At 43.9% G+C, this 12,806-nt stretch overlaps 1 protein-coding gene across 2 annotated transcripts in view; it reads right to left on the bottom strand.

The window, feature by feature from the left end:
* The window catches only part of Kcnn2 (potassium intermediate/small conductance calcium-activated channel, subfamily N, member 2), a 417,138-nt gene extending 404,758 nt beyond the window's left edge, over window positions 1-12,380 (bottom strand). The window contains exon 1 of one of the 2 annotated variants that reach the window (XM_030250331.1): window positions 11,714-12,380. The gene's annotated coding sequence lies outside the window, so the exon portion shown is untranslated. The remainder of the gene's footprint in view (window positions 1-11,713) is intronic. The other variant, NM_001312905.2, reaches the window with a different exon arrangement.
* Window positions 12,381-12,806: the final 426 nt, after the last annotated feature.

Below are 12,806 nucleotides of genomic sequence, written 5' to 3'. Positions count from 1 at the left end.
CCAGCAAGATTTTGCTGACAGGACCCTGATATAGTTGTCTCTTGTGAGGCTATGCCAGTGCCTGGCAAATACAGAAGTGGATGCTCATAGTCATCTATTGGATGGAACACAAGGCTCCCAATAGAGGAGCTAGAGAAAGTACCCAAGGAGCTGAAGGGGTCTTCAACCCTATAGGAGAAAAAACAATATGAACTAACTAGTACCCCCAGAGCTCATGTCTCTAGCTGCATATGTAGCAGAAGATGGCCTAGTCGGCCATCATTGGGAAGAGAGGCCCTTGGTCTTGCAACAATTATATGCCCCAGTACATGGGAATTGCCAGGGCCAGGAAGTGGGAGTGGGTGGGTTGGGGGAGCAGGGCAGGGGTTGTATAGGGGACTTTCGGGATAGCATTTGAAATATAAATGAAGAAAATATCTAATAAAAAATTGTTTAAAAAAAATAACAAACATTGCTGAAAGCTTAGCTCTGCTGGTCTTTGTCATGGGACCACTGGCCCAAACACAGCTGAGAACTAACTCATTATGAGCAAATGATCTGAACTAAAGACAGAGTAGGGAGCATAATCTGGAGGCATTACTTAAATGCTGATGCTCCTACCTGTGGCCTTTGTACTGAACTAAACAGCCACCTCTTTTTTTTTATTTTTTTGAGTCAGATGAATTTGGGTATCTTCCCTTGACAAAGGAAAAGTCTGACATAAAACAACATATTTATACTTCTGTATAGAGAGCATGCCTTCCACCAAAAAAGTAATAGTCAGGTCCAAAGATTTACCATTTGGTCTGGTGGGAATCCATACTCACAAAGAATATGGATTTGAACTTGGTGATCATTATATGTGAGCCTAACCTTCATGAAAGGTTGATAAGCTGAACCCAATCACTGTCACCTTGAAACAGTGACTGTACAACCTTAGAGCTTGGCTGCTGGGTTTCCGGTGGGAAAGAAAGAAGGACTTGAAGCACTCTGCAAACCATCCTATCTTGTTGTGAATTTTAATTGCTTTCCATGTTTGCATTTAAGTAAACTGAGTGGGAAATTGATGCCACAGAAACTGACAGGTTGGTATCACTGCCATCACTACCATTCGTCCTTCATAGGGAAAACCATCTGAGCCACAGGAAAGGCAACAGCTTGACCATCTACACTGTCACTACAGAGTCCTCTTCACCTACTTTAAAAGTTAGAACTACCTCCATTACCTATATAAATGACAAAATTTAAAGGGGAAAAAAGTGTTTCTGATAAACTAGTATGATTGAATGTTCCAAAAAAAAATTAGGCACTGAAGTTTCCTATATGTTAAGTAGATTTTTAACTGTTTTCTACCATAACCTCTACTGTCAGGTTGGGGTTTTGTTAACAAAACGTGATAACCACAGAAAGCCACTGAAATTTAAGAAGCAGTCAGCTCTGTGAGATAACTAGACATGGCATAGTGTTCACACTACAAGTCATTTTTCCCCACTGCAAAAGGAAAGGAAAAGTCTGCCTGGGGGAAAGCTAATGACTGTGTAATCATACAGGACAGATGCTCAGGAGGAAGCACACATTGGTGCCCAGCCACAAGGAGACAGTAAAAGAAGAATGCCTGGAGCAGTAGATGAAAGCAGAGATGTTGGAACTGGTCCTGCAAATGCCTAGAGAGAATGCTGTCTGGTGTGCTAGCAGAAAGGGAATGGCCAGTCATGAGTCACATTGCATTCATGTTGGGATTCATCCTTGAGCATACAGACAAAGAAATGCTGGGAACCTATACTAATGTGTTCTCCCAGCCGAAGAATGTGTTTGGTAAGCATCCCTCAGGATGCCCCAGCAAAACCCAAAAATACTTGAGTGAAGAAGACAGAAGCCATCGTTCATTTTCTTGTTTTCCTCAGTGTCCTCCTTTCTGTCTGTCCTAGTGGGTGCTTCATTTCCTCACAGATGCCCATCTACTCTTGGACTTCTATCATGATGCCCAGATTCCTGTAGAGTCACTGAGAAGGCAGAGGTAGACAGATTTCACTTTCTTGGTTCATCAAGAAGTGATTAATAGCACCTTGAGTATAATCTTATGCCAACGGTTCTCAACCTGCTTAATGCTGTGACTGTATAATACAGTTCCTCATGTTGTGGTGACTCCAACCATAAAATGAATTCTTTTCTACTTTGTAACTATAATTTTGCTACTTCTATGAATCGTGATATAAACATCTGATATTCAGGATATCTGATATTCGACCTCAAAGAATTCATAACCCACAGGTTGAGAACCACCGCCTTATGCTCTGCTCTCTAGAGAGAAGACATTGTTGATGGACATCTTTGTTTGCTTACATTAATAATTATACTAAAAAATGATAATGCATAATCTTATAGTTCTAAGATGTAAGCCCCATGGAGCCCTGTTTTCCTTTTTCCTTTAAAGTAAAGATGACAAACAAAACGTTCTTCCTTTTGACATGGCCATTCAAAACAGTCGTGGTATTGTAATTGCCAACAGAGTCAAGGAGTGCACTTGCCCTTTGGCCACACGTTGTTCTGAAACAAATCTCCTAAAGTTAAATGAAGTAAGGCAGTGACTGAGGTTCAGGGAGTATGTATGTATGACTCCTGGGGCTCTGGAAGCCTGTCTCCTGGAGCTGCTCACTGTGCCAAAGGTTCTGATAGCAGCTGATTAATACAGTTGGCCTGCTGTGGTTCTATGTATGGCTGGCTCTTCACAAGGCAAGCTTGAGCCCCACAGCACCAAGAACAAAGCACCAGCAGACTGAATTCCCAGCCTCCGTGTCACCTAACTCTTTTGTGCTGTTGAAATAAAGTCACAGCCACGATGAGAGTAAAAAAAGACAAAGATATGAACTGTAGCTCCCCAGCAAGAGGCAGAAAGTTGTCTTGCACACACCAGTGGCTGCTGTTTTCAAAGACTATTTACCACAAAGATTTCTAAATTTATCTACAAAATTCTGAACCTCTGGTGTTGGCTCGCAAGCATTTCTCTCTACAGCAAGTCCCCAAGGTCATTCCGATATGTGGACATGTTTGTAAACCTTTATCTCCCATAACTTCCAGGGACGAGACTTAGAGAAGACAAGGGCTGTCCATAGCAACACCTCTGCTACACGCTTCATCTGTCACTTTATTGTGACAGTGGTATAGTTTAAAGCACTCTGGGTCTAAAGTTTTAGGCTAAATACACAAACTCAAGGACCACAAAGGTCCTGTTTCGTAAGGGCTTGTTTTGTAAGCCTCATGGGGATGCTGAGGTTTCAGTCTATCAGAAACCAGGGGATTCTAGGAATATGAGAATTTCAGTGCTGAATCCAGGATAGTGAGGGTCATACCACGCCGGGGCGGCTTCACCTTCTGCTGGACTGGCCCATGTGCTGCTGAGTCTGCATTCTGAGATGCAGCTCATCACCACTACAAGTATCTCCTTAAGTGTCATCTAAGCCAGAGCTGTAAAACTGTGTCCATGGACTCAGCATCAGTATCAGCTCAAAGCTTTGTAAGAATGGAAATGCGGGGTTTTCCCCTGGACACTGGACCAGAACCTCCAAGAAGAATGCTCTGGAATACAGTTTCCAGAAGCCTGACTTGAAGCACTCCCACCTTGCTTTCCTTTCCCTGTCTTCCCAATCCTTCGCAGGCCAAAATCAGGTTTCTGTTTGGAAACAGAGATACAGACCAGGTGATAGGAAGAGCCCATCAGTGCTAATTTTGGCCAGAGACATTTTGAAAAAGAGCAGTGGGCAGCTCAGACACTTATATGCTGATCATTATTTTGGCCTTCACTTTTGTCAATCATTTACCTCAGAGGCTGGAGGAAAAGTTTTAGGTCCATAGGAAAAACTGGAGTATGGATAAAGGAAGAGCCAAGTGAAGATATCTTCAGGGAGGAAAGCTGATATTCCAGAATACCTCAAAACTGTCAATATTCAAAGCATAGAATCAGCCCTTATGAATGCCTTAGTTCTCATGATGAATTAACAGTAAAAGCCACTAAAAGCTCAATGATTTAAAATTTATGTTTAGTTGGACCAGCGTGGTGTCTTAGTTAGGGTTTCACTGCTGTGAAAAGACACCATGACCAAGACAACTCTTCTAAAGGCAAACATTTAACCGGGGCTGTCTTATACTTTTAGATGTTCATTCCATTATCATTATAGTGGGAAGTGAGGTAGGTAGACTTGATTGGAGGAGCCAAGAGTTCTACATCTTGATCTGAAGGCAGCCAAGAGGAGACTTTCTGCAGGCAGACAGGAGGAAACTGATTCTACCCTGAGAGGAGCCTGAGCTTAGAAGGAGACCTCAAAATCCATTCCCAAAGGGACAATCTGCCTCTAGTAAGGCCACACCTTCTCCATCAAAGTCACAAATCCTAATAGTGTCACACCCCATGGGCCAAGCATTCAAACATAGGAATCTATGGGGGCCAACCTATTTAAACCACCAGACTTTGGGGAAAGTTACTTCAGAGCAATAAAGAGTTCCATAAAGTAAATGAGTGACTTATTATTTTAGCTGTCTTAAAATCAAAACATTTGTTGTGAAAGTCAAAATAAAATTTCAAAATATTTTAAATGACAAAAGGCAAGCTAACATTTAAAGAATTCACCTGCTTATTATTGGATGTCTATTAATAAATTCATGTGAGCCTAATCTATACATAAAATAAAATACTAAAACAAAATGATTCTTGATATATAATACACTGTATTTTCCCGTTTAACCAACATCTAACTATGTAACCCAGGATAGCCTTAAGTTTGAGATACTCCTACAGGAGTCTCCTGAATGCTGGGATTACACTATTGTGCTCATTTGATTTTGTCAACTTAATGCAAACTAGAGACATGAAAGAGGAGAGAACACGGATTGATAAATGACCGCCAACAGATTAGCCTGTGGGCACATCTATGGTGCATTGTCTTGATTGGTGACTAACGTGCCAGGGCCCAGCTCACTTCAGCTATGCCATATCTAGGCAGGTGGGCCTAGGTTGTACAAGAAAACAGGCTGAGCAAGCCATGGAGATCAAGATAGAAGCACCATTCATCTGTGCTTTCTGCTTTAGTTCCTACCCTGCCTTCCCTGATGATGGACTATGACTTTTTCTGTCATGATATTTTGTCTAAGCAGCAACTGAAAGCAAAGGAGGCCATGGGCAGTTAAGACATTTTACTCATTACAACTGGTCCCTTTGCTTAATGAACAAACAATTTAGTATGGTTTATTCGCCAGTCAACTAGCCCATAACTGAATCTTTGCAGGGTGAAGCAAATGGAAATGAAAATCCCCTTCTCAAAGCCCACCTCTGATAAACTATGGGTCTTTTCACAAACCTCTCCTCAAAAAAAAAAAAATTAAAATTAAATAAAATGAAATTGCCAGTTAACCAGGTCTGTCTCTCCTTAACAGAATGCAGTCAAACTGACTATAGCTGACTCCCCAGCTAGCCTGCTGCAGCCTGCTCAAGCTTCAGCCTGGTATGAGGTAATGAGGTAAGCACACTTACTATGCTATCTACCATGCAGCTGAAAATCTAACAATACATCTGAGACACACAGCTCATTTTCCTATGTTACAGAGTCATGATAAGTCTGAGATTCACTTTCATTGGCTACATTTGAAAATACTAAAGAAATTGCATGTCTTATGTGCATAACGAGCAGGCAAGTTTAATCAACAATATAATCTACAGGAGAAGACATAAATGTTTCATAGATAACCAACTAGAGAAGGTACAAATAATCCATTTCAAAAGAAGACATGGATTCTATCGTTCTCTCTACCTGGATGGACAAGCTTTATCAAACTGAGTGATATTAGTGTCTACTGATGTGACACACACTAAAAACCATCATGCCTTCATCTAGGTTTGACCTCTAACCAGGAGGAAAGTGGTACTACACATCCTTCTAGAACAAATATGTTATCAGTGTGAAGTACATGGGGCACAAAGGTCCAAAAAAGGAAAATTCAACATAGCCACAACAGTAACAAGTCACAGAAGGATCTAAACTAAACCCTGTCCCACGAGTATTGCAGTCTAGACACCCTTTAACAAAAACAATGTGAAAAAGAAGCTGGAAAGACAGACCATGGCAGTGCCCTGCAAGAAATACCTTTGCTCAGTTAAGTAAAATTTCATTCATAAAACATGAAGAGCAGCCTATGTATCAGAAAGTTATAAATATGAATGAGGTTATTGAAAGTGAACATGATTTGCACACTGTAAACTCACTTGTACATACAAGGGACCATCATGATGACCTTGCGCCCATCAGTCTTTCCTGCAGGTGAGATGCTTGTATCATGGAGTCAGGGACTTGCCACACAGTGACTCCTTGAATGGTTTGTTGCAGTTCTCTATTCGCCCCTCTACTGGACTTCAAATACCTTCAACAGAGGGACTGGGTCGTGATCATCACTCTGTCTTTGCTTATACAAATATCTAATTCCTGCTTCTGTAATGTTGAATGAATATATTCTGAATCCTCTCTGCTTCTCAGACTCCCAGCTGACAGTGGACTACCACATGGCATAGTGTATAAAACTGAACAGCAAACGCCCATGTACTCAGGAATGCTCCCCATCTGCCAATTCTGGCTACTACCCCACTCCTAGAGATCTGGCTGCATGAGAAAAGAGCTCGAGTTCTCAGAAGAAACATTCCTTGAAGTTGGTCATCAAAAGAGGCATTGACAAACAAATGCCTTGAAAAGTGGCTCTTATCTGAGCATCATGGTGTTCTTCTGATCTGCTGGGTACCACAATCTAACATCCACATCATCATAGTTAAAATCGGATCTGTACTACACTGGAAGCTTTGCTATTTTCCACACTTTGTGTGGCCCACTCAGGCTAGATGTGGAACCAGACTAGAATTGCTGACTGACTGCCATCTCCATTCTTGAGCAAGAAAGCACTGTTTGTCCTCAGCTCTGTGTAGAAAGAAGGATACACGGGCCTGTCTCATCAGTGCTAGCAACATGACCTCAACCTAACTATCTCGCTGTCTTCTGCCCACTTCTCCTCCCTCATTTATTTCTTTCACCATTTTGCCCACATTTCATATGCTAAGCATTGTGGTAGGCGGCAGTGAATAAAGGGCCTGACATTCATTTAAGTGAAAAAGTGAGGGATAATTGCAATGAGACAAGTTTTACTAGGGATTGGATGTCACCAAGTTGATGGAATATGGCAACGTGAAAGAGTATATGGGCCAGAGCTTAGCTGAACAGACAGCCACTCCGTCGTCCTAGCACGGAAAGGGTACCTATAAGGCATTGCAAACTCATTTGCAATCAAGTCCTTCATAGGGCCTGAGATAACTCCTGTGAGAAGGCCTCAGCATCCATTTTCTAAAGATGTCACAAAAGACAACACACAGCTTAAGCTACTGTGGCCGTTCAAGTGGCTGTCCCTCACATGTTGCCTGGCGTCTATCACAGATGCCTGCAGTACAGTGACCTTTAAAGGAAGCCCTGAGGCTCAAATAGTACTGGATCCATTGATCAGCCACGTCTCTCTCAGCCCTGTCATTTCCTAATGATTATATTTTCCTTCATCCAGGGGCTTTGCTGTGTTCTGAGCTGCGGCCTTGTTTCTGCCTTGGTACTCACGTCTTCTTACTCAACACTCAGGACTCCTGGTTACTCTACCTCTTCACCATGTGGTCCCTGTGAATTCTGATTGATTTGAATGCCTCTGGGCACTCCTGGGCTAAGCCCAGGATCTGCAGTTTACATCCTGCTAATGAGCTGCCTCCACCATTGGACCTGCTTCTGCCTATACACTATCTGGCCTCAGCCTTCCGACAAGAGCAAGGCAGGAACTTGGGACATTTCCCCCACCCGAACACCACTGCTTATTAAGCCTTTTTTGTCAGCCAAATGTTTATTGATAAACTGTTCTCCTGTTTACTTTGCTAGAGGAAAAAGAAAAGAAAGTAGAATTTCTCTGTGTAAAGGACTTCGTGTGTGAATGACACACTGACATTTGTGACCTTGGATTCCCACAGTTATGTCCCTTGTCCTAAATTGTTCCTGGTCCTTTTTATGATGCCCAATGCTCTATCTGATGTTTGCATTCCCATTTTTTTAAGCTAATATGCGTGAAATATGGTTCCCCTTCTGAATACAAAACATCTCTGCTCCTTTGTAAATACAGTCAATATGCTTGCAGTTAAACAACACAAGGAAGAAGAAGAAAAAAAGGAACTCCAGGAATTTTCTCTGATTATTTTCTTGCCTTCTTCAACCCAAATATCTAGTCATATGAACTCTAAGATCTGAGAAGTATATTTATTTCTCTTCAAGTCTATTTTTAGTTCCCTGAGTCACCATGAGGTTACCTGGGGCCAAAGAGCCCTCTGCAATTTGTACTCATCCGTCCTTGCCCAGCCCCTAGACACTTGCTGGCAGGAGATGAGCTAGATTTCAGGGACTTGACCCTTCCTCCGGCTGAGTACCTTGGGTAGCAAATAAGCTACAGAAATGCAGAATCCTGCTGCCATTTTCTCTCTTCCACTACTGCAGGGGCCTTCCCTCCACTACTGCAGGGGCCTTCCACTAGTCTCCATCATTGCCCATTCTTTGCAGGGAACCCAAAATGGTCCCCTACAATCTTCAACTGTCTCACTTCACAGTTCACGCTCCGTCTGTTATTCACCCTATGCTATGTAGCCTTGCATGATTTGGCCCTAGTTCATTCCTGTGATCTATGAGCCTATTCTTGCTCTGGCTGCCTTCCTCTTCCATAGAAATGCCCAGCTCCTTTGCACTAACTGGAGCTCGTCTTGTCTGCCTCCAGTGTCTTCTTTCTTCAGCCCTGGGTGTACACAGAGTTGATCTCAGTGCCTGGTTCATCTCATACTTTCATTATTTTCTCTGCATGGCCTGATGTACTTTGTTAATGGCAACTTACTTTTAGTACTGTAATAAGTCCACCTGCCCCTCATGCCAAAACTTGGCTCTGAACCACTCACTTGTATGTAACCAACCATACTGTTCCCTTGTTTCTCCCATCTAAGGGAGCCATCATTTCATGGTCACATTCCTCCTGGTTTCCTGTGTCATTCTGTCTTTGTATAGTCTTAAATAGTTAGGCTTTTAATCTTAGTTGTTTTTAATGTAATTTTAAAACTCATGCTATATGTGGTCTTCACACTCAACATTTCACTTAAGATCATCACATCATAATATTGCATCATTAGTAATAGGAAGACCGACAGAGTCAACTAACCTAGACACTTGGGGTTCTTTGTGACTGAATCACCAACCAACAAGTATACATGGGATGGAACTAGGCATTCCTGCATGTATGTAGCAGATGTACAGCTTGGTCTTCATGTGGGTTCTGAACAACTGGAGTGGGGGTTATCCCAAAAGCTGTTGCATGTATATTCTAGCTGGGCTGCCTTGTCTGGGAGAGGCTGTGCCTAGTTCTGCAGATAACTGATGTACCTGGGTGGAGGGATACCCAGGGGTCCTCACCCACTCAGAGGAGAAGGAGGAAGGGTTATAGAAGGGGGTGGCTGGGAGGGGGCAATGCAAAGTGAATAAAAAAATGAAAATAAACCAATAATATTGTTGTTGCAAGTCATTTTGTCTACTTTTAAAGTGTTTGCATACATATATGTGCGTCTGTGTTCATGTATATGGGAAGTAGGGTGCATATATATATGAACGTAGAGGTCAGAGATTGACCTCAAGTGTATCCCTCAATCTCTCTCCACCTTTCTTCCTGAGACAAATTCTTTTCAGCAGTCAATTCAGCTTGCTGGGTTGGACAGCAAACTCCTAGACATCTCACCCCTGCTTCCCCAGCGCTAGGATTACATGTGTGCATGGTTATGCCCGGTGTTTTTACACAGGAGCTAGATTCACACTCAGGTCCTTGTGCTTTCAAAGTAGCCACTTTAACCCAGAGCCATCTCCCCAGCACCCTTTTTGGTTTGGATGCCTGTATGGTATTCCCCCATGTGCTACACTGTGCAACTCTACCCACGCCCTAACAACAGGTACTGAGGCTCCTTCCGTGTTTTTGTTTACCGGAAACCAGACTGTAATGTATGTCTGTATGCACGTCTCCAACTGAAAATATGCACATTTGCTCACTAGTTGGATCACAGATGCGGCAAAGAATCTACGGAGAATGAAACCCACTGGCTTCCAAAGTTGTATCTCCCTGCAGTGAGATATGAAGATACTGTGGACCCACACATTCTCTTCAGTGTCTTAATATTTTTGGTCTGGGGAACTTCTGTGGGGTCTTCACTTTTGCTTGTTAGAGGTAATTAAGATCAGTTTTTACATTTATCGATTTGCATTCTAAATTCTTCAAGGCCTCTCTTACTATTCTCTATGTGGGGATAACTTTTAGTTTGCTTTTCTTGTTGCTCAAGTCATTTTTGTTTTCCCAGAAAGGGTCTTATGTATCCCAGACTGGCTTGACCATGAATTTATGGACCTCATGCCTTTATCTCTCAAGTGACTTAATGGGACTTAAAAGGTGAAACCTTGGCCTTTGTGTGTCCTATGGAAACACTCTGCCATCTGGAGTGCACCTCAGCCCATACAATAGAGCTATTTTTTGGTGCATTGCCCTGTTCTATTTTCTTTATGTATCTGTTATTACCTGGGGCCCTCTAGCTTGTCCACTGATTATCATCTGTCTCCCTCAAATAGGATATGAAAATTTTGGCTGCCTTGTTCATTCATCTACCTCTGGTGGCTAAGAACTACATTTAGCACATCACTGGCAAGTGAAATACGGGAGGGACAGAGTCACGTGACATACTAAGAATGTAAAAGAAGAGCTTTGTTCTAGAATTAGATATACTGAGTTTCAATCCAGCTTCTTCGCCATTTACTCTGATCATGATCAAATGACTTAACCCATCTATTCCTGAGTTGCTTCAACTGTAAAAAGAAGTGCTTTATGTGATATTCTGGGAGCTTTAACACACATGAAGTTCTTAGAATATTGCAAGTATATCCAGTGCTTGATAAATGCAGTTATTGTGAAGAAAGGATTCGAATTGCCATTACCTTTCCTTGGCTTGAAGACTCAAGCTAGCATGGATCTCAAGAATACCTACTGTCCCTCTTTTTTTGCATCTACTTAGTCTTGCAGGCTCTGGTTCTCATAGCCAAGCAAAGGAGATAGATAAGCACAGGGATGCAATTTATAATCAAGGAAATCATCCTGTCACTCGGATGCTGAGGAAGCCTAGAGGAGTAGGTGTCCAGGTTTACAATGAGTGGGTATCTCACAAGCCACCTCCCTTACTCCCAACATTGCATCACACCCAAAATCACCACGACACACTTCCCCTCCCTCTTTTTATTCTGGCTCATATTTTCAAAGAGGAGACAGCTAAGTTAGAAAGACAATTGGTGAGAGCACACAAGACAAGGAAAGAGAGGAGCAGAGAAATAAAGCAAGGGAGAAGAGTGGAAAGGCAAAGAGGAGGGGGTACTTCAGGTCGGCCATGAAAGTGATGTAAACAGTAAGATGCTGAAACTGGAGCCAGAGGAAATCCCGCTCATACCCATACAGGGGAATACTTTCACACAGAAATGGGGAGGCTACGTAAAAGCGGTTAGGAAAAGACTGTGGATGACCAGAGGCCTAGGTCAGGCAGGGGAGGCAAACCTTGGGAGGCTGGCCCCATTAGAACTGTAGTCCCCAGTCAATGTCATCTCAGTTGAGGGCTTACCTCAGTCTGTAACCAGGAATCCCGCTCCATTTGAAACATCCCTTGCCTCAAAGTGGTAAGCTTGGCCTTGGTTAAACACGCCAGGGGGGGCCCAGCCCCAGTGCATTTCCACTGAGATTCCCAGCCGATTCCTCGGGAGGAACTGTTTCCATTTGAGATGGACCAGGGATCCTGACCAGGACCAGCTGCTTCTCAGAGCCAAATTCCGTGACAGCTGGCGGACAGAGCCAAGGGGCTGCAAGGAGCCCCTGGAGGTGGGCAGCGAGCCCGGGCGCGGCTGGGACCAGCCAGGCCCCGGCTGCCCACTGGTGAAGGTGCAAGTCCACACCTTTGGGGACAGGCTTCTGTTTGTCCCCGCTCCAGTACGACAGTGCTGAAACTGCAGGGCTCCCCAAGATGCCCCGCCACCACTGGGGGACTTCCTCCTTCCCACGTCCTTGGCAGGCGGGAGAGCACTGGTGGACGGGCGGGGGGACCCCCGACTGATCAGGGTTGTCGCTGACCTTGAGGCTACCGAGGGGTGTGCGTGCGCCAAAAATAAACGCGGGTGCGCGCACTGACACGCAGACGCGCGCACACACACACACACACACACACACACACACACACACACACACACAGAGGCATGCATGCACAGCCACTGCTTGGCACATCCCTCCCAGAAAAAGCAGTTGTTCATAAACAGCACAGGGGAGGGAACACTGTGCTAGAGACATCTTGCCCAAGACCAAATTTGGAGATGATTTTGACTTTAAGGTTTGGATTGAAGCGTCTCAAAAATAAATAAATAAATAAATAAAAGAACCCAGGGCAATTTTCATGCTCTCTGCGAGTGGGGGGAATGGAGAAATTAGGACCTAATTGCAGATGTGTTCACCACGGCTTGGCGAGAGAAAGCAAACAATGATACGGAGCTTTTCCTACTAGTGGTCCGCAGCGAGCGCGGCGCCATAGGGGTTAACGCCGCGCAGCCTGCCTGCAGGCTTTCCCAGGCAGGGAGCGTGCGCCCGCTCTGGGGAGAGCCCGGGATCACCCGCCCGCAGAGCTCCTGGGGCGCTTCTCGCCCCGTGCTATTTATAGATCAGCTTCCAGC

Source organism: Mus musculus, chromosome 18 (genome assembly GCF_000001635.26).
Source record: "Mus musculus strain C57BL/6J chromosome 18, GRCm38.p6 C57BL/6J".
Classification (NCBI taxonomy): Eukaryota; Metazoa; Chordata; class Mammalia; order Rodentia; family Muridae; genus Mus; species Mus musculus.
Note: the sequence above shows the minus strand (reverse complement) of the source record. Positions and strands in the feature narration are given on the sequence as shown.